Raw genomic sequence first — 22,743 nt, forward strand, 5'->3', positions numbered from 1 at the left:
GGAGGCCAAGTCATTGAGTATATTTAATGTGGAAGTTGTTAGGTTCTTGATCAGTAAAGGTATAAAAGGATACGGAGAGAAAGCAGGAGAATGGGATTGAGAGGAAAAAATAAACAGCCAAGATAGAATAGCGCAGCAGACTTGATAGGCTGAATAGACTAATTCTGCTCCAATACCTTATGGTATTATGATCTTAAGGCCTTTGACAAGGTCTCACATAGAATGCTGTTCCAAAAGATTGACGTCTATCTTGACAACTTGACAAATTGGGTGCAACTTTGTCTTGGTAATAGGTGACCAAGTATGATGATGGGATTGGTGCTGGAGCATTTACTCATTAATAATTGTATAAGATATGATTGGTATACTTGTAAATTACATAAGAGGAGGATAGACTGAGACTATAGAATAATATTAAACAATTTGTAAGGTAGGCATAGTAATAGCAAATGGAATGTAATCCTGATAAGTGCAAGGTAGTGCATTCTGGGAATTTTAATGAGGGTAGGACATACACCATGGATGGCAGTGCCCTAAAGAGTATTGAAGAATAGAGGGACCCATCCTATGGATGGGAGATGCCAGAGAGTATGATATATGGATAACTGTTTGTCAGGTTGGAGGCCGGTGACTACTGGTGTGCCTCAGGGATCTGTACTGGGTCCAATGTTGTTTGTCATATACATTAATGATCTTGATGGTGGGGTGGTAAATTGGATTAGTAAGTATGCAGATGATACTAAGATAGGTGACGTTGTGGATGATGAAGTAGGTTTTCAAAGCTTGCAGAGAGATTTAGGCCAGTTAGAAGAGCGGGCTGAAAGATGGCAGATGGGGTTTAATGCTGATAAGTGTGAGGTGCTACATTTTGGTAGGAATAATAAAAATAGGACATACATGGTAAATGGTAGGGCATTGAGGAATGCAGTAGAACCGAGTGATCTAGGAATAATGGTGCATAGTTCCCTGAAGGTGGAATCCCATGTGGATAGAGTGATGAAGAATGCTTTTGGTATGCTGACCTTTATAAATCAGAGCATTGAGTATAGGAGTTGGGATGTAATGTTAAAACTGTACAAGGCATTGGTGAGGCCAAATTTGGAGTATTGTGTACAGTTCTGGTCACCGAATTATAGGAAAGATGTCAACAAAATAGAGAGAGTACAGAGGAGATTTACTAGAATGTTACTTGGGTTTCAGGACCTAAGTTACAGAGAAAGGTTGAACAAGTTAGGTCTTTATTCTTTGGAGCATAGAAGGTTGAGGGGGGACTTGATAGAGGTATTTAAAATTATGAGGGGGATAGATAGAGTTAACGTGGATAGGCTTTTTCCATTGAGAGTAGGGGAGATTCAAACAAGAGGACACGAGTTGAGAGTTAAGGGGCAAAGTTTAGGGGTAACATGAGGGGGAATTTCTTTACTCAGAGAGTGGTAGCCATGTGGAACGAGCTTCCAGTAGAAGTGGTAGAGGCAGGTTCGATATTGTCATTTAAAGTAAAATTGGATAGGTATATGGACAGGAAAGGAATGGAGGGTTATGGGCTGAGTGCAGGTCGGTAGGACTAGGTGAGAGTAAGCTTCGGCACAGACTAGAAGGGCCGAGATGGCCTGTTTCCATGCTGTAATTGTTATATGGTTATATTGGTATCCAACTATCTACAAACGTTTGTAGATCCCTAAAGGCGGCTGCATCAGTAGATAAGGTGTCTCAAAAAGGCAGAATCCATCATTAAGGACCTCCATCACCCAGGTCATGCCTTATTCACATTTCTCAGGAAGGAATTTCAGAAGCGTGATGACACACACTCAACACACAGCTTCTTCCCCTCTGCCATCCAATTTGTGAATGGACATTGAACCCATGAATACTACCTCACTATTTTTTTAAAAAATTCTATTTTTGCACCACTTTTTTAACTATTTAGTATACTGTATGTACACTTACTGTAATTCATGTCTCTGTTTCCATTATTATGTTTTGCATTGTACTGCCGCTGTAAAAACAACAACTTTCATGACATATGTCGGTGATACTAAACATGATTCTGATTCTGGTTCTGATGAAGGCATGCAGGATATGGGCTTTCATTCGCCACAGCATAGAATATAATAGCATAAAACGTCTGTGAGGGCGCAGTTAGCGTATTGTGCGTAGTTCCAATCACTGCACTGCAGGAAGGCCATACATGCACATGAGAGAATGCACAGGAGATTTAACTAAAGAGGTGCTTAAATAGATGGATAGAGAGAAACTTTTCCCCATAATAGAGACACCTAAAACATGAGGTAAAGGTTTAGGGTGAAGGTTCGAGAGGTATAGAGAATCAGAAGAAAAATATTTTCACCCAAGGGTGAGGAGATGGCAGAGAAACGTTCTCATAGGACATTTACAAAGCATCTCATGAAGCACTTGAACCACCAAGGCACAGAAGGCTGTGGATCAACTGCAGGCAAATGCGATTAGTAAAGATGTTGCTTAGTGAGGCTTTTGTGGCCTGGTGGGCCTAGAGGCCTATTCTCCATGGATTACTCTACGGCAAGATCATCTGTTTCAGTGCTGATGGCTTAAGGGCTAATTGTGTTCAGCAGTTGTTGGTGGAATATAATAGTTAACCTCAACCCCACGAAAAGGGAGGACTCATCTAAAGACCCCATTCCAGATCTAAATCCCCATGTTGCCTCTGGATGGTATGGGGGATGGCTCAAGACAATACTAGGCTGATCATAAAATATCTTATTTTACTTCATGCTCTTGAGTTTCATGTTATTTCATACTATTTATTTATTTATTTATTTATATTTGCATTTGCACAGTTTATTGCTGATTGATCCTGTTTACAGTCACTGTTCTATAGATTTGCTAAGCATGCCCACAGGAAAAAGGATCTCAGGTTTGTATGTGGCTGTATGTATGTATGTAGTCTGATAATAAATTTTACTTCGAACTTTATTAAACATTGATAACATGGAGAACTTGTCTAACTGTTTACAGGATTTTTTTTTCTCGTGGCTGAGGAAAGTTTTTCAGTCAGAAATGGGATTTACCCTGGATTTCTCAAGGCAGTGATTAGAAAAATCCTTTTCCATTCCTGGAGGGGTCAGAACAATTCTGGTGTTGTCAACACTTAGTCATACCACGGCAAGGGTATAACTGAGTACCTTTGGTTTATTAACCGTTTGTTAGTCACAGGAATCAAGTGAGAAGAGTAGAGATCAGCCGCAGAAATATAATTAGTCCCACTCTCCTATTCTTTACTCATCTGTTTCTCTTACAGGCGGTTAACCAACTCCATCATGCTATGCATATTCAGGCCTCCCATCCCACACATTACTATAGTGGTGGCTGAGGCCCAGAAGAACAATGGGAAAGCTGTTAAACTAGCAAATGTATGAATAATTAATCCCATTTGAAAAAAAAGATGAATAAACAGATTGCAACAGGTATTATGAAATAGATATGCACTGGGAAAGTCAGACAACGTAGAATATAAGGTGGTTTAAACTACTTACACAGAAGTGAGATGTGGTGCCAATGTTGGACGTAGAGCAGTGGTAAAGGTGGAGTGAAGGCTGTGATGACATTGGGTGTGATGTTGGAGTGTTGACAATGGGTGATGAAAACTATTTTTAAACACTTGCAGTTCATGCTCAACACAGAAGTTTTCTCAATCTCAATCCTGGGGTGTTGACAAGAGAGTGTTTGTTTACCAGTCCCAGGAGGTGATCCTCTTGAATTGAGGCTGGCTATACAGTGAAGAGCCTTTCACAAGCTGTCAGCTTCCCAATTCCATAACTTCCCCCGAATGATGCTCCGTGACCAGTGATTCTGGCCTTTGTACAAACTTCAATACTTTGCCTCCTTGGTAACTAATGTAGGGTCTTAACAACAAAGGGTCAGAGTAATTGGGGGACCCCAGCTTAGAAAATCAACCAATCTTCCCCCTCTTCACCTCTCCTGATCACTGTCTAATGAACAGCGCTGGAAGCATGTCTGCTAAATGGGTTTAAGACAATGAGGCCACACTGCAAGATTTGCAAGGTGGGAGTTTTGGGGGGGGGGGGGGGGCTAATGACTACATGACTCAGATGCCCCCCCACTGCTGAGCATTGCTGGAAGGATGGCAATGGGGAAGAAATTGTGACTGAGGAAGGAAGGAATGAAGGAGGAAAAAAACTGGTGAGGAGGAGATGAAAGAGAAATTGTTGGAAGTGTCTGTTGCATCGCAGATTGACAGCAAAACTGTGGCTGGTCTAGCTTTTCAATGAAGTATCTCCAAAGCAGACCATTACCCTACAGCAAGTACCCTTAGCTGTAACTACTTAATGTAAAACGAGAAGCCTCCACTTTAAATTGGCACTCTGGGAAATCAAGGGAGAGAATATGGCAGCTGATTGGGAAGCAAACCAAATTGCTTTAAAATTGTCCAATTTGAAGCAGAATGATTACAAAGCCTGCTCGCAACCCGTTATTGATGACCCCTGCCAGAGAAACAAAGGAATCTGGGAAGTTGTTTGTTAGCTGGCAAGTCAAAGTAAGGGCATCCAATCAAATGGAGCCTGAAGACACAGCTTCTGCTCACACAGTGCTCATTTTCAGCTACCCCCCATATATAAACCACCTCATGGAATTTAAAATGATGCTTGCAACACTGATTAGCAAAGGATGCTGAGAGCTTGGGCTAATGGCACAACGGCTGTGTCTGGAGGCACAAAGATATCTACAGGAATATGTGTCCAGAGAGACGAGTGAGAAATGAATGAGTATTTGATGCGGTTATTTAAAGGGCCATGGCACAAAGACAAGGGGAAGGGAAAAATGTTATGCCGCAACAATCAGCACTCCCACACACCACAGTGTGAGACACAGGCTCACCAAATGGTTTAACTCAGAGGGAAGCTATTTAGCCTTTTAAGTCTGTACTTGCATTAGATAACAGCAATCTAGACATTGAAAATTCTTTCTTTTTGGCCACTATCCGGCTCCCTTCTGAAAAACACAATGGTAACTGTTACGTTTTGTAACTCGGAAACATAAAATTAATTGAAAAGAAAACAAAGGAGTCGGAAATAGGAGTAATTTTATGTTTAATTTAAGCGAGGTGTACACGTACCATGTGGTAACATCATGATATATGCAATTCACTTATTTTTACAAATAACGCATAATGAATTATTTAAATAAACAAGAATGCTTAATCAAACAATATATTTACAATATTACTCAAATACCACTGAAATATTAAACACACAACACTCCTTCCGGTTTAGCTACAAACTCTAACTCAATAGGGAATGCATCTCAACTTATATACACAGTACACTGTATAACACAACTACTACACTGACATCCACTGCATAGTAAATTTTTAATTGTCCCATTCTGGCCTGAAGATTTAATTTCTGTGCAGGCTTTCTTGTGGGATGAAGTCTTTTCCGACAACAGGGATCACTTTCCTGGGGAGGTGAGGCTTGTGGCTGTGATACAATCTCAGGTTCTGGAGCCTCCTCAGTGGTGGCTATAGGAGTTGACTCCCAGACTGCAGGAAGTGGGTCTGATATATCTGGACACCATCCTTTCTTGGCTTTTCTCTCTGGATCTACTTCGATCCTTGCTTCTCTCCTTTTCAACTTCTTGTCATTCTTTTTCTCGCCTTTTTCTTCTTCTAGTTTCTTTTGAGTATCTCTGAATTTGCTAATTTCTCAAGAAATTGGGTCTCATTTATCCTTTTCCCACAGCACTGATGTCATCCTCCTCTTTCTTGTCTTTTTTCTTCTTCCTAGATTGTGCATCTTGATCTTGGGAAGGTGCACTTAGTTCACTGGATATTCTCTTATTAATCCATCTATTGCTCCCTTTACGATCTGATCCCTGCTCTTAGTTTCCTCATCCACAATATCATCTGTTGGATGCTCTGTTTTTGTATCTCCATTGACTCCTTTTTGGCCTTCCATTTATTCAGCTCGGTTTTAGTCTTTGCAGCTACTTTTACAAGCAACCTTTTGTCTCCCACTTGAAGTTATAACTACTACTACTACTACGTGACTCGGGCCTAGGGTGCCGGCATCGGTCACAATGACAACTCTCCACTCCTCCCTCTCCCTCATCAGTGTGTTCAGTTCATCTGCATTAGCTGCACCGCCATCTTCCAGGAGCGTGTTGACCATAGTCTTGGGAGGGCGTCCAGGGTTCATCCTCCCATGCTTGGACTCCCATGTGATGACTAGGCTGGCAGATAGCTCAGGGTGGCGTAGACAGTGCCCCGCTAGTTGCAGTCTTCTCACCTTGATTTTATAAGCAATGAATTATAAGTTATGAAGTTATAAGCAATAGCCTTAATGCACACAGAGTAGATTCTGGTTCTTTATACTAACAAAATCTGAATACTTTCAACTTTCCTGAAGCTCTTTGAATTCTCTTCTAGCTTAAAACCCAGCCACATTGTACAAGTAACTGCCTGATTAACATATCGGAAGCTTTCTCAGATATGTTGCCTACAAAAACTTCTGTAGTCAGACCACTGCTTTCTTGATTCCTCGGTGCAGCATGGGCCTTCCTTGGTCCAATATGCTTCCCTGCCAGCGGCACAGAGGTTGGCACCAACACCTGTTTGGCCTTCGCTGGACAGTGATTTGTGGTGTAGAGCATGGAGACAGTTGTGGTATTGTCCAGTACCTTTTTAAAATTGCTTTCAGTTGATTTGATTACCGGGAATGTGGCATGTAAATGGTGGATGGACCTCCAATCAAATTGTTTTTGTCTCAGCCAATCATGCCCTCACAGTGCTGGCCCTCCTGGTTTTACCACATACAAGGTGAATGTGGCTTGTTGGTTGTTGTATTTCACTGATACAAATGTCATTTCCACAGGAGTTATCTTTTATCCAGTATAAGTTCTGAGTTAGATACCTGCAGGCTTTAGTATCTTTGAAATGCCGTTCAAACTCATTTTTGTGGAATGACTGAAACAGCTGAGCCAGTGTCCAATTGCATTTTTATTAATTTGCTGTTCACTTCTGGTGTAAGCCATATTGCTTGTCTGTTGTTAGTTTTCTGTGTCATACTCATTGTTATCAGATTTTTTTTATCAATCATGCACAACTTAGAGCTCTTTTTGACCTTTTGTCTTTTTCTCTTCCCTGTGCAGTCCATTTATTATTATCTGCCCCACATACTCTTTGTATGTGTCCTAATTTTGGTGCATTTTCTGCCAGTTTCCCATTTAAACCTGCATTTGGTCTGGTGAGTCTGAGCCCTGCCATAACAGTAATACAGTTTGTTCAGCCAGGCAGCTTTCTGTTTAGACATTGCAATTTCACTCCTGACTGCATCCCAGTTGCGTCTCTCTCTGCAGTTTCCATTGATACAGTTATTTCAACTGCTCACCGGAGCACTTTCTGAATGCTTTCTTGTAAGATCCCTCAACCTAAATGATCTCTCAGTGCATCATTAAGGCCATCACTGAACTGACAATGCTCAGACAGCTTCTTCAGTTCAGCTACATATACCGAAATGGACTCCCCAACCTTTTCATCCTGCTTTTGAGACCTAAAGCATTCTGCAATCAACAATGGTTTTGGTTCTAAATTTTCCTGCACTACTTTCACAGTAACAGCAAAGTTCGTGTCAGCTGGTTGGCTGAAGCAATTAAATTTTGAAGTAAACTGTATGCCCTTAAATCCAATGCACTCGGCAAAATTGGCACTCGCTTCTCATCGTCTATTCCATTTACTTTAAAATACTATTCAATTTGCTCAATATACAAAATGCAGTTGTCTGTTGTGTAATCAAATGTGTCAAATTTTCCAATGTAGCCAGCCATTTTTGCTTTTTTTATATAATTGTTATCACCCTGTACTCACTGTTTATAAACCCGTGACTTTTTCTTTATTCTGCCTTTCTTTTAAACTCGATCCTCTCTTCCCTTCTGAAGAACATGCGCTGTGCTGTTTTTTTTAATTCCCTGGCTTGCTGCACTGTTTTTTAAATTGAACATCTCACTGCGCTTCAATATCTAGGTAGTCATTCTGGGTTTGTTTTTTTAAAAACCTTGTTGCCACCGTTGTGTTTTGTAACTGCAAAACATAAAATTACTTTAAAGAAAATATAGGAGCCCAGGAAATGCGAGACTGAGTTTGCTCTTTACTTTAAGCAAGGCATCCACATTTCACATGGCAGTGTCATGACATATGCAATTCACTTATTTTACATATAGCCCATAATGAATTATTTAAATGAAGAAGAATACTCTATTTACAATATTACTCAAATATTCCTGAAATATTAAATACATAACAGAAACCTCCATTATTGCCCCTGTCCATACATTCCAGACCCTATGCGCATTGTGTGTAAAACAATTTCCCTCTTGTTCTTTTACAACTCACTTCAGCTTCGCGTCCTCTAGATCTTGACCCATCAGCTATTTCTCTCTGCCTATCCTGTCTACTCCCTGCATGGTTTTACCCAATGGCATCACACCCTCTACAAACATAATCTAGTCCAGGAGAACAACTCCAGTTTCTCTAGTCTATCCACCTGGCTCTCATCCCTGGAATTACTTTGTGAATTCTTTCTGCACCCTCTCCAAAGGCTTTACATCACTCCTAAAATGCATTATTTCCTAAAAAGGTGCAAACTCCTGGATCAAACCTGTGTCACAGGAGCGGGGAGAGTTTGCACCGGTGTGTCATCGTATACAACAGCTATGTATGTTGCATGAATAGCCTATAGATTTGGCCTATGTTCAATTGGATACCTTCACATACAGTATATAGAATCAGAATCAGGTTTATTATCACCGGCAAGTGATGTGAAATTTGTTAACTTAGCAGCAGCAGTTCAATGCAGTACATAATCTTGCAGAGAGAAAATAATAATAAATAAAATAAAACATAATAAATAAACAAGTCAATTATATATATTGAATAGATTTTTTTTTAATGTGCAAAAACAGAAAGACTGTGTATTTAAAAAAGTGAGGTAGTGTCCAAAGCAAACACAAGGAAATCTGCAGATGCTGGAAATTAAGCAACACACACAAAATGCTGGTGGAACGCAGCAGGTCAGGCAGCATCTATAGGGAGAAGCGCTGTCGACGTTTCGGGCCGGGACCCTTCATCAGGACTAACTGAAAGGAAAGATAGTAAGAGATTTGAAAGTAGGAGGGGGAGGGGAAAATGCGAAATGATAGGAGAAGACCGGAGCGGGTGGGGTGAAGTTGAGAGCCGGAAAGGTGATTGGCAAAAGGGATACAGAGTTGGAGAAGGGAAAGGATCATGGGATGGGAGGCCTTGGGAGTAAGAAAGGGGGAGGGGAGCACCAGAGGGAGATGGAGAACAGGCAGAGTGATGGGCAAATGTCCCCCTTTGCCCACACCTCAGCGAGTTCCGCGTACGCCATGACACTGAACTCTTCTTCCACCGGCTCCGTCTCCGAGCTTACTTCTTTGGCAAGGACTCTCCTACCAATGACCCCTTCTCCCATCTTCAACCCTTCTCCTCTTCATGGACACCCCACACTGGTCTTCTGCCTGCTCTGGATCTCTTTATTGCTAATTGCCGACGGGACATCAACTGTCTTAACTTCACCACATCGTGTTCTAATCCCAACCTCACTCTGCTCTCTGCACCAATCCCAACCTTACTATAAAACCCACTGATAAGGGCAGAGCTGTTGTAGTCTGGCGTACTGACCTCTACCTGGCCGAGGCACAGCGACAACTCTCTGATACCTCCTCTTATTTACCCCTTGATCATGACCCCACTAAGGAGCACCAGGCCACTGTCTCCAATATCATCACCAACCTTATCAGCTCTGGGGATCTCCCATCCACTGCTACCAACCTCATAGTTCCCACACCCCACACTTCCCGTTTCTACCTCCTACCCAAGATCCACAAACCTGCCTGTCCAGGTAGTCCCATTGTCTCAGCTTGCTCCTGCCCCACCGAACCCATTTCTACATACCTTGACACTGTTTTATCCCCCCCTTGTTCAATCTCTTCCCACCTATGTTCGTGACACTTCTCACGCTTTGAATATTTTCAATGATTTTAAGTTCCCTGGCCCCCACCGCCTTATTTTCACCATGGACATCCAGTCCCTATATACCTCCATCCCCCACCTGGACGGTCTCAAAGCTCTCCGCTTTTTTTGGATTCCAGACTTAACCAATTCCCCTCTACCACCACTCTCCTCTATCTAGCGGAATTAGTTCTTACTCTCAATAATTTCTCCTTTGGCTCCTCCCACTTCCTCCAAACCAAAGGTGTAGCCATGGGCACCCGCATGGGTCCCAGTTATGCCTGCCTTTTTGTTGGCTTTGTGGAACTGTCCATGTTCCAAGCCTATACAGAGTGCGTGGAATGGGCTGCTGGCAACTGTGATGGAAGCAGATGCGATAGGGTCTTTTAAGAGACTCCTGGATAGGTACATGGAGCTCAGAAAAACAGAGGGCTATGGGTAACCCTAGGTAATTTCTAAAATAAGTACATATTCGGCGCAGCATTGTGGGCCGAAGGGTCTGTATTGTGCTGTAGGTTTTCTATGTTTCTAATTGCAATACACGTATTTAGGAATAGTCAAAATACAAAGGTGTTTGGGTGCAGGAATGTCCTAAATCAAAAGAACACATACTGAAGAATGCCAATAAAGGAGTGGAGTTTATATGGAGATGTATAAATACAGGTTTTGTTTGTACGTAGGGAAGGCCCAGATTTGGAGCTGTCTTTGCTTCTGTGTGATAATAGTATTAAGCTGGGTGTTTACTCATGTATCACTCTTGCAGTCTGAGCATGTGATTCATGAATCATAGATGTCATAGTGAAGCTGAGTGTGAACCTGCCAGGGGTGGGTGGTTTCATATGCGGCTGAGTCTGGGAACAAAATCCAGGGGAAGGTGGAGTGACGGGATCTCCTGAAGCATGGTCTAGAGACCCCTATTCATCTAGGATAGATAGATAGATAGATACTTTATTGATCCCAAATGTAATTACAGTGTCACAGTAGCATTACAAGTGCACAGATACACAAATATTAAAAGAGAAGTAAGAAAAAATAAAAAAATAAGTTACCTCAAACGGTCTAACAGGAGCGGGTCATCACTACGATGGTGCTGTAGGATATTTTCACATGGGTATGAGTAAATAGTGAGCCATTGCTGATGTCCCAGGAAATTGCTGGCAGTGATACAATTTGTTCAGTCTTTATTAGTCTTCCTGAACGTGGGGTGATTTTAATCAATGCTAACATTTTACCATTATACCCTAACTGGGTGGCACAATATCCTAGTGGTTAGCACAGTGCTTTACAGTTCCAGTGACCCGGGTTCAATTCCTGCAGCTACCTGTAAGGAGTGGGTACGTTCTCCACCTGACTGCGTGGGTTTCCTCCCAGTGCTCCGGTTTCCTCCCACAGTCCAAAGGTGTACCAGTTAGTAGGCTAATTGGTCATTCTAAATTGTCCTGTGACTAAGCTAGAGTTAAATCGGGGATTAGTGGGTGGCGTGGCTCAAAGGGCCAGAAGGGCCTATTGTATGCTGTATGTCAATAAAAAGATTTTTTAAATAATTGCAAGCAATAACTTCTGTTTAATAAACCTTTGCCACACTGTTCTTTGTTCAGTCACGGGGCACATTTCTACATTGTTCCTTATTCTAGATGTGATCGGTTATAATCCATTCATCATCAGACTGGCTTTACTGGATTGGTTTTACTGAGAACTAGAAATCAATATTTCAGATCACTGGAACATTATAATCCTATGCATATAAACTTAAAAAAAACCCAGTTAACATTTGTGCTAGACACTTCTTGTGTTTCCTGGCCTACTGAGCTGAGGGATTTCTGGTTTCAAGTAGCAAATAACCTTCTACTTTTGGACATCTTGGAAATTTGGTTCAGGTAAGGCACAAATTGGATGTTAGACTAACACTTCCAGCAAACGTAAATCAGGATAGGGTGTTGTGAAAGTGAGCTTATGTCGGCAATGTCTAGTCAGTGCAAGAGGGTTCCAGGTGCTGTGAGAAGGTGATAAAGCCAACTGTCTGCTTTCACCCAGAGGGAGATCTTCCACACATTCTCAGGCTCGGGATTGGGGTCAGAAGTCCAGCTAATTTGATAAAACAACTCAGATAACCAAACACCAGAAAGTAAGTGATGGAAAGAGAGCTGTTGAATAATCTACTCTGGAAACCAATGGGGCTTGTCCATTTGTTCCCTTGGTAACAACATCAAGTGCGATGAATTGCTTTGTGATTGTTATCATTAGTGTCTCCAATATGTTAGTAGCAAATTAACTGGTATTGTCTACAGTAGATGTAAGGGTAAATATTTTAGTAATTATATTTGTACATTTGTTAGTGATGTGAAAATTACAATGAAAGTTACCTTGTAGAATAAATTCTAGCCTTATCAGATAGAATACACTTTTCTTGATATGTACAGTACATGGATTCTGGAAATCTAAAACAAACATCTGGATAAAATGATGAGAGGCACTGATCGTGTGGATAGTCAGAGGTTTTTTCCCAGGGCTGAAATGGTTGCCACAAGAGGACACAGGTTTAAGGTGCTGGGGAGTAGGTACAGAGGAGATGTGAGGGGTAAGTTTTTTATGCAGAGAGTGGTGAATGCGTGGAATGGGCTGCCGGCAACAATGGTGGAGGCGGATACGATAGGGTCTTTTAAGAGACTTTTGGATAAGTACATGGAGCTTAGAAAAATAGAGGGCTATAGGTAAGCCTAGTAATTTCTAAGGTAGGGACATGTTCGGCACAACTTTGTGGGCTGGAGGGCCTGTATTGTGCTGTAGGTTTTCTATGTTTCTGAATGCACCCGACTCTGCTTTCTATCGATTAACCAATCCCCTACATTTACAAATGCAATACCTCCTTATCTTATAGGTAAGTTTTTTATGTGGAACCTTATTGGCCACCTCCTGAAAACCAAAGCCCCTGTGTAAGCTCTGAAAGACACACTCTGCAGCAAGCGAAAAGAACAGCTCTACATACAATGAAGGCAATCAATGACAAAGAGAAACTAGGAAGGAGATGAATGAATCATGGGTATTGCCTGCATACATTTCATTGACCATAGAGAACGGCTCTTGATGATCCATCATCACCCGTACATTCAGTGAGTGGAAGGTGTTTTGATTTTGAGTGATTAGAGGTCGAGGTTACGGAGTGGAGCCCCTCTGACAGGAGAGTGTAAGCAGTAACCCTTGCATAACCCACTGTCTGAAAAGTAACTTTTTCCTTGCCGGAATCACAATAGATCAAATCTTTCCTCCAAGAGTTAAGAGGACAGAAGTGACTGCAAATGCTCATATCTGGAGCAACAAAAAAGCTGCTGGAGGAACTCAGAAATTTAGGCAACATATGTATGTGGAGGGAAATGGACAGTTGAGAGTTGAGTTGAGACCCTTCATCTGGACAGACACCAGTTACTATCAGTTATATTAAGAAGGGCTTACCTGTGATATAATTTAAAAGACCCTCTTGATTAGATTCCTTCCTGCAACCCACTCTCAGGAATCACTTGTTCAATATTTAATCTACCTAAATCCCAACTGAGTTCGATCCCAACTTGTAACTCACTCAGGGCCATACATTAAAGAAAGTTTGCTTCTTCATTTACATAGTGCCTTTCACGTTCTCGGTCTATAATGCATGCAATTAGTATTTAAAGTGTTGCCACTATTTTGGTGAACACAGTAGCCAAGGTCCCTCAAGAGAATTCAAGGAGCTGCATTTAGACTGTCAAATCACTGATTCCTGTCAGCTCTATGTACCTGAAGAATAACACTTTGGAGAATTCTTCTGTTTGTAATAGTGCCATCTGATCCTTTACATCCACTCAAAGGGGAAATTGGATCAGAACATGCAAAACAGAAGCAAAAACAAATTTGTTTGGACTTGCAACTAAAAAATATAATTAATAAACTTGATTTGTGCCTCTGACTGGGCTTATAAAAACTGGCTGTACTTACTGTGTATCAAATAAAACTCATATGCAGAATCATCTGTAACAGTTGGATGAGGAAATACACTGTGAATGAACATGGACCTGAATGGAAAGCTTCACTCACCTTAACACTGAACTGATTCCATAACCAATGAACCCACTTTCAAAGACCCTACAACTCACGGTCGCAATGTTATTTATTTACTATTTTGCTTTTTCTTTTTGCATTTGCACAATTTGTCATATTTTGCACATTGGTTGGTTGGTTGTCTTTGTGTGTAGTTTTTCATTGACTCTATTTTGTTCCTTTGCACCTACTGTGAATGCCCGCAAGAAAATAAATCTCAGGGTAGTATATGGTGACATATATATACTTCGATAATACATTTACTTTGAACTTTGAATGACTATTGAAGAATATCGTTAATCAGCAAAAACACAGGCATCGGCTACTGCCTTCCAGAGTCGTTAATCAACCTCCTATTCTGGCACAAAGTATGTTAATTGTGGACTCTACCTGTGAGCCAACTGTTCTGTTTATTTGTGGGTTGTGGAAATGTAATAATGGCTGTGAATAATAATTGCTGCTTTAAGGATTGTGTCATGTGACAAGCCGCTCTCTGGACTCAACAGTATTTATAGAAAATTGCAGAGGCACAGTGTGTGAGGAGCTCTTAAGTAAAGAGAGGCATGTTGTTTCTCGTGTGTGTTTGTCTCCACGCTGCAATTGGATTTTCTGGGTAATAGGAATCCGTAGAGTACAGACATCCCACAGTGATCAAATGGTAATAAGCGTAACAGCGAACATCTATGAGAATTTGCTTACAAGTGTAATGAATAAAATTCCATCAAAGGTCAACTGGAGTCTTTCTGCAGCCTTCTGGTTAATTATCTTTGTGAAGATTGTTTCTGGTGCACTTGTACTTAATTATAACAGGGATGAGTGCGAGCATGAACCAGCCTGGCATGTTATTGTGAAATGAAGCTGCATTGCAATCACAATTCCTTGAGCTACCTGTGAATGTATAATCAGTTCCCATGGGCACATGAGACTCTTGAGCCTGATTGAACTGATCGAGATAGCTCGCCCAAAAGAGGTTACTGCATCAAGAGCAAATGTTAGTGTTGAAAAATGCTGATCATTTATAAATTGACATTGCAAAGCTGATAGGTTCGCTGATAAGTGGTGAAGGGACATCAGTCAGTAGTTGCTTTGCTCATCCTGTCAACCCATTGTGATGTTGATGTGATAAAGATTCCTTTCTATTGGATTATAGTCGAAGTCACTAAACTTAGATTCCTCTCCGCTGGTCCTAAATGGTCTGACATTTGCTGGAGTGTGTGTGTTTATAAATCTAAACAGTGCTGCTTAATTATAGGATAATGGAGCCATCTAGTCCATCCATGCCAACCATTTACCATCAGCCCACAATAATCCCACTCGATTCGAATTCGGATTTACTCATCACATGTAAATCAAAACACACAGCGAAATGCATCGTTTACGTTAACAGCAACCACATCCAAGGACGTATGGAGGACAGCCTCCGGGTGTCACCACACACTCTACTGCCGACACAGCGAGCACACGGTGTTCAGCGAAACAACGCAAGCAGCAGAAACAACAACAGCAACATCAGAGCAAAACTGCACCGGAACACAAGAGAAGCCCTCTTCCTACCATCGCTCCCTCACACGCCTCCAACTCCAGGACACTCCAGAGGTTTATTCTCCAACATTCCTACTAATTTGCTCCAGATTCTAACACTTGTTACAGCGGACAATTAACTCGCAAACCCACGTGTCTTTGGGATGTTGGGGCACCTGGAGAAAGCCATATGGTGACTGGGAGAAGGAGTAAACTCCACTCAGGCAACACCCGGACTGCAGGATTACCACAGGCCGCACCACCTATTGGCTCACTCAGGTGGTCACCGTCCACTCACAAGCTTGGACTATGACTGAGGTGTGGGATCGAGGTTGCTGGCACGGTGAAGTCCATTCCCAGAGACATTAAAGCTGTAAAACCCATGGAGATATCCCAGCAGGAGCTCACTGGGCAGTGATAAGGGAATGAGCATTTAGGAGGTAATTTGGAGATAGTCTTCCCACATATCTGAGACCTTGTCCTTCCAGATGTTGGAGCCAGCATACCTGGGGGTGCTTTGAATGAGGTAGCTGGGAAGAGGATAGTGATCATTTTAGCAGGTGCGTCGAGCTGCAGCTCCTTAGGGACCGCGTTAGGGAACTGGAGATGCAGCTCGATGACCTTTGTCTGGTCAGGGAGAGTGAGGAGGTGATAGATAGGAGCTATAGGCAGGTAGTCACACTGGGGCCTCAGGAAACAGTTAAGTGGGTAACAGGCAGGAGAGGGAAGGGCAGGAGTCAAATGCTAGAGAGTAATTCAATGGCTGTTCCCCCTTAAGAATAAGTACTCCTACTTGAGTACTGTTGTGGGAGGGGGCCAAACTGGGGGAATTAACAGTGGCTGCACCGCTGGCACAGAGTCTGGCCCTGTGGCTCAGAAGGGTGGGGAAAGGAAGAGGATGGCAGCAGTGATAGGGGACTCTATAGTTAGGGGGTCAGACAGGCGATTCTGTGGACACAGGAAAGAAACGTGGATGGCAGTTTGCCTCCCAGGTGCCAGGGTCCGGGATGTTTCTGATCACGTCCACGACATCCTGAAGTGGGAAGGAAAACAGCCAGAGGTTGTGGTACATATTGGCATCAACGACATAGGTAGGAAAAGGGAAGAGGTCCTGAAAGCAGACTACAGGGAGTTAGGGAGGAAGTTGAGAAGCATGATCACAAAGGTAGTAATCTCGGGATTACTGCCTGTGCCACGTGACAGTGAGTATAGGAATAGAATGCAGTGGCGGATAAATGCAGGGCTGAGGGATTGGAGCAGGGGTTAGGGATTCAGATTTCTGGATCATTGGGACCTCTTTTGGGGGAGGTGTGACCTGTACAAAAAGGACGGGTTGCACTTGAATCCTAAGAGAACCAATATCCTGGCAGGGAGGTTTGCTAAGGTTATCGGGGAGAGTTTAAACTAGAATTGCTGGGGGGTGAGTACCGAACTGAAGAGACAGAGGAAGAGGAGGTTGGCTCACAAATAGAGAAAGCTTGGAGACAGTGCGAAAGGGAGGATAGGCTGGTGATAGAGAAGGGACACACTCAGTCCGATGGTTTGATATGAGCCTATTTTAATGCAAGGAGTATTATTAACAAAGTGGATGAGCTTAGAGCATGGATCAGTACTTGGAGCGATGATGTTGAGGCCATTACAGAGACTTGGTCGGCTCAGGGGCAGGTATGGTTACTTCGAGTGCCAGTCTTTAGATGTTTCAGAAAGGACAGGGAGGGAGGCAAAAGTGGAGGGATGGGTTAGTAAGTTTTCTGACGACACCGAGGTTGGGGGTGCTGTGGATAGTGTGGAGGGCTGTCAGAGGTTATAGCGGGACATTGATAGAATGTTAAACTGGGCTCAGAAGTGGCGGCTGGAGTTCAACCCAGAAAAGTGTGAGGTGGTTCATTTTGGTAGGTCAAATATGATGGCAGAATATAGTATTAATGGTAAGACTCTTGGCAGTGTGAAGGATCCAAGTATGTGGTCCAAGTCCACAGGACACTCAAAGCTGCTGTGCAGGTTGGCTCTGTGGTTAAGAAGGCATAAAGTGCAATGGCCTTCATCAATCGAGTGATTGAGTTTAGGAGCCAAGAGGTAATGTTACAGCTACATAGGACCCTGGTCAGACCCCACTTGGAGTACTGTGCTCAGTTCTGGTTGCCTCACTACAGGAAGGATGTGGAAACCATAGTAAGGGTGCAGAGGAGATTTACAAGGATGTTGCCTGGATTGGGGAGCGTGCCTTATGAGAATAGGTTGAGTGAACTTGGCCTTTTCTCCTTGGAGCGACAGAGGATGAGAGATGACCGGATAGAGGTGTATAAGATGATGGGAGGCATTGATCGTGTGGATAGTCGGAGGCTTTTCCCCAGGGCTGAATTGGCTAGCATGAAAGGGCACAGTTTTAAAGTGCTTGGAAGTAGATACAGAGGTGATGTCAGGGGTAAGTTTTTTATGCAGAGTGGTGAGTGCATGGTGACAGTGGTGGAGGCGGATACGATAGGGTCTTTTAAGGGGCTGCTGGATAGGTACTGGAGCTTAGAAAAATAGAGGGCTATGGGTAACCCTAGGTAATTTCTAAGGTAAGAACATGTTCGGCACAGCTTTGAGGGCCGAAGGGCCTGTATTGTGCTGTAGGTTTTCTATGTTTCTATGTTTAGCAGTTGGAATACAATGAGGAGGAGTTTCAGAATGACTTTGAAGGTAATTAATGAAGTAGAAATGTTGGGAGGAGAATGCAGGGGCGAGGGGTGATGCCACTGATGAGGTAGTGGGGACAGGGAACAGGACAGTGCTCGAGCATTGGAGAGGAAATTCAATGGTTCTTGGCTGAAGGAGATCAGAGGTGAGAAATGCAATGAATTTGTGTCTAAGTTTATGCATTGTAAAGATGATACACTTGATGGCAGCATGCTATCTTTCAACCACTTGTCATCTAGCAGAAATGTTCCATCATGTAGGGCACTAAAGGGACAGGGGAGATATCTGATTTAAAAAGGAGAAGCTATTCAATAAGCTGCATTTTCTTGAGGTGCAGGGAGGATGTCTGCAGACAACTGTGGCTGTGGATATTGAGAAGTTGAAAATGTGTTGATGAAGTTCCCACAGGATTGACTCTGAGCCAGCTGTCTCAGTGAGATAACTGTGGTTTCAAGTCCCACTCCAGAGACTTGAGTATGTTATTTAGAGGTGAAGCTCTAATGCGAAGAGGGACTGCTGGAGGCATCATCTTGCAAATGAGAAGTTAAGTGAAGACCCTTCTGCTGTTGAAAGCTCCCACAAGACCACTCAGACAGTAAGTCCTCCACAAGGGGACAATGAAACCCCTTCAATGAAATGCTGTTTTAGAAAGAAAAAATATCCCAATTTGTGTCTATTGCTCAATTTGTAAACTAAGTCAAAATCAGAATCTGCAATCTTCTTTCTCCCCCAGCTCTGAGTATCTTACGTTAAATCTTAGTGATTTTCCTTGAGGTATTGAATTGCAGAAGCACCATCACACTATGTGAAACACATCTTTCAAGAACACTAATTTTTTAACAAAGTGATTAATGTGATGAAAAGCCCTTGTGTAGAGAGATCTGTGATTGCCTGAGTAGATGGTTTGGAGACCCAAAAGGACTGCAGATTGGGGGTGGAATTAAGAACCTAAGGTCTCAGATATATAATAAAGAAGAAAATTAACAGCAAAATGGGGAATGGGCTGCTTGCACTGGTGGTGCAGGCTGGTTTCATTGTCTCCTTCAAAAAGGAATTGGTGAAGAACAATTTGCAAGGTTATGGAGAAGGGGCCACAGGATGGAAACAAAATATTACTCGGTCAGATAGTTGGTGTGGACATCCAAATTGCCCCGTCCTTTACTGTAGCTGTCTACGATTCTGAGTTCAATAGATTGCACAGGGGTCTCATCGAACATTAATGGCTGATGAGCCAAAGAGATGTCTGATGGCTCTGGCAAAGGTGTGAGTTTTAAGGAAGGTCTAAAACGAGTGAATTAGATTCCGAGGTTGAGGTAGAGGCAGCAAAAGACACTTGGAAGCAAACATGCAGCCACTCAGCCAAATTGTTTCTGAGTCTTGTGCCTGTGTAAATTGAGTGTTCCTGAACCCAGAGGCATTGCAAAGGGAATTGACTTCCCATGATCTGTGCTGCACATGACAAAGAGTGAGTGTTGTTACTGGCTGCATTGTTCACCGTAAATAAAGATCTGAACAGTGTCTAATAATCCTGCAATAAACTGAGTGACGATTTCACCAATAAGTGATTGACAGGCCTATTAAACAGTTGTTATCTGCCCAATTACTTTAACACTTCCTGATTTACTTTGCTGAGCAGTTCCAACACGTGCCTGAACAGACACCATCTTTAAACTGGCTATCTCCCCATTCCCCTCTGTCCTGTTGCAGGGTCCTCTTTCAAATGTCATCCTTCACTTTGCCTCCACAGATGCTGCCTGACCCTCTGAGTTCCTCCAGGAGATTTTTTTTGCTCCAGATTCCATCATCTGCAGTCTCTTGTGTGCAGAAGAAAAGACAAATGATATAAATGATATATATGGTGATCTGATTGAAACATATAAGATTATTAAGGGATTGGACACGCTAGAGGCAGGAAACATGTTCCCGATGTTGGGGGAGTCCTGAACCAAAGGCCACAGTTTAAGAATAAGGGGTAGGCCATTTAGAACAGAGTTGAGGAAACACTTTTTCACCCAGAGAGTTGTGGATCTATGGAATGCTCTGCCTCAGAATGCAGTGGAGGCCAATTCTCTGGATGCTTTCAAGAAAGAGTTAGATAGAGCTCTTAAAGATAGTGGAGTCAAGGGATATGGGGAGAAGGCAGGAACGGGGTACTGATTGTGGATGATCAGCCATGATCACATTGAAGGGTGGTGCTAGCTTGAAGGGCCGAACAGCCTACTCCTGCACCTATTGTCTATTGTCTATAAAGTACATTTATTATCAATGTACACTATATACAACCTTGAGATTCATCTCCTTACTACTACTATGTCGACTCAGGCCTGCAGGCGGCCGCAAAGCAAAGGAACCCAACAGAACCCATTAAAAAAGACCCTCAAACACCCAAAGTGCAGAGAAAAAAATAAATAGTGCAAGCAATAAAAGTAAGCAACTAACATTCAGAACTGAAATTCAGGAAAGTGAGTCCACAGACACAAAAATAGCCATCACTGCAGCTGATTCAGAAGCCCATTAGTTGTAGGCCACGGTCTCAGTTCAGCACAGAGACAGGTAAACCTTGAGGAGCAGCAAGCTGAACCGGCCTGTCCCTCACCTTTTCAACCTGGCTCAGTGCTTTAATCGTCCAAGCCTCATGTCATTCCTCGTTCTTGGACCTGGACCCTGCCGCATTGATATGTTCTCAGGCCCTGGCCCTGCCACCTCAATTCAGTTTGTACCTGACCTTTCTACTTCAGCCCTGATGTTTAAATTGATCAAACTTTTGGTCTTTCCTCACTCTTGGGCCCAAGACTGAGCCCTGCTGCCTCGACTCTGCCTTGCCTGGATTCTGCTGGATCAAATCACCTCTAAGACGGCTCCAACAATGGCAGAACATTGGGTCATTCCCCACTCTCAAGCCCAAGCCCCTCCTCCTTGATCCAGCCCGTACACGCCACACTGCAACTGTCCTGCACCTTCAAGACTTCTGTTCACACCGCAAAAATGCCTGGACACCCACGCGTTCCAAAAGCTCAACTCTGAAAAGGAAATCATAGGCTGTTGAGTGCAGTGATCATCTCTGAGAAAATAAAGTAGCTAGTAGTTTTGTTTGCTACCAGCAAGTAGTCGCTGTGCTTCACCAGCGACATCCTAAACCAGAAGTCAGACAAAAAGCACCTGGTATTCCCAGGCGGTCTCCCATCCAAGTACTAACCAGGCCAGAGCCTGCTTAACTTCTGCGATCAGTCGAGATCGGTCATTTTCAGGCTGGTATGGCTGTTTGCAAAGACAGGAACTTTATGTTTAATTTCTGTTTTTTTTTCTTATGAATGCTGCTTATGTGCCTTATGTGCCTGTGCTATGTTTCTCATTGCACCTGTGCATACAATGTTCTTGTGCATATGACAATAAATTCAACTGATTCTGACTCTGAAAGTTCTTAACAAACCTCCCTCAGTCTCTGGGTACTCCTCAGCAGACAATCTACAGTACAGCTGAAGTGTAGAGGGTGCGGCCTCATCTCAAATGTAGCCATTTTGAGTACAATGAGATCTCATACCAAGAAGGTGATACTGACCTGATAAATTTGTAATGTTTTAGAGGAAGTTGAGATCAAGACTCCAGACAAACCTCTGCTGCTCGTCAACATGGTGTCAGATGACGTGCGGCTCTAACGTCTCCTTGGAGAGGCAGCAGCTTGGACATTCTAGGTCTCCTTCTGGTGTTGACACTTGACATTTTTTACTCAGATCTTATAGAATGTTCCTTCCCCCATCCTTTCCAGTCCCAATGAAAGGTCTCGGTCTGAAGCGTCGACTTATCGTAGATGCTGCCTGACCTGCTGAGTTCCTTCATCATTTTCTGTGTGTTGCTCTGGATTTCCAGCATCTGCAGAATCTCCTGTGTTCACACTGATTCTGTAGGATTTTTATGTCATTAGATAGGATAAGTGCAGAATGCTGGGGGGTGTGGAAGATCTAGTGCTGAGATAGATTTCCAATCATTATAGGAATCAAGGGTTACGTGGAAAAGTCAGGAAAGTGATGTGAGGACTGTCGGATCAGAGGTGACCCAATTGAACAGAGCAAGCAGGCCTGAGGGGGCAAAATGGCCCATGACTGTTCTCATTTCTTGTGTTTCTCTTTTGAGAATGGATCTATTGCATGAGCCACGGCTCAGCTGCAGCACTCTGAACCACCTGTTTGTGGGATCATTTCAAAGTGGCGAGCACCAAAACACAACCATGATGGACAATGCCACTTCTCGGAAGAGAGAAGGTCAGTCTCTGCGGTGTACTTGAAAGATTCTATGAAAAAGAAAACAAACAGATCTTGATTTCCTGGCTAACGATCAGGTCGGAACAGGGTTTACTGTTCCTAAGTCATTTGTTCATATTTTTAACATACAGTACGTCCCTCACCAACATGACAAGTATTCCAATCCTCTAGTCGTCGTTATTTGCTCCT

At 42.9% G+C, this 22,743-nt stretch overlaps 1 pseudogene; it reads right to left on the reverse strand.

The window, feature by feature from the left end:
* Positions 1-21,442: 21,442 nt before the first annotated feature.
* Positions 21,443-21,561, reverse strand: LOC140731283 (5S ribosomal RNA; annotated as a pseudogene).
* Positions 21,562-22,743: the final 1,182 nt, after the last annotated feature.

Source organism: Hemitrygon akajei, chromosome 7 (assembly GCF_048418815.1).
Source record: "Hemitrygon akajei chromosome 7, sHemAka1.3, whole genome shotgun sequence".
Taxonomy (NCBI): Eukaryota; Metazoa; Chordata; class Chondrichthyes; order Myliobatiformes; family Dasyatidae; genus Hemitrygon; species Hemitrygon akajei.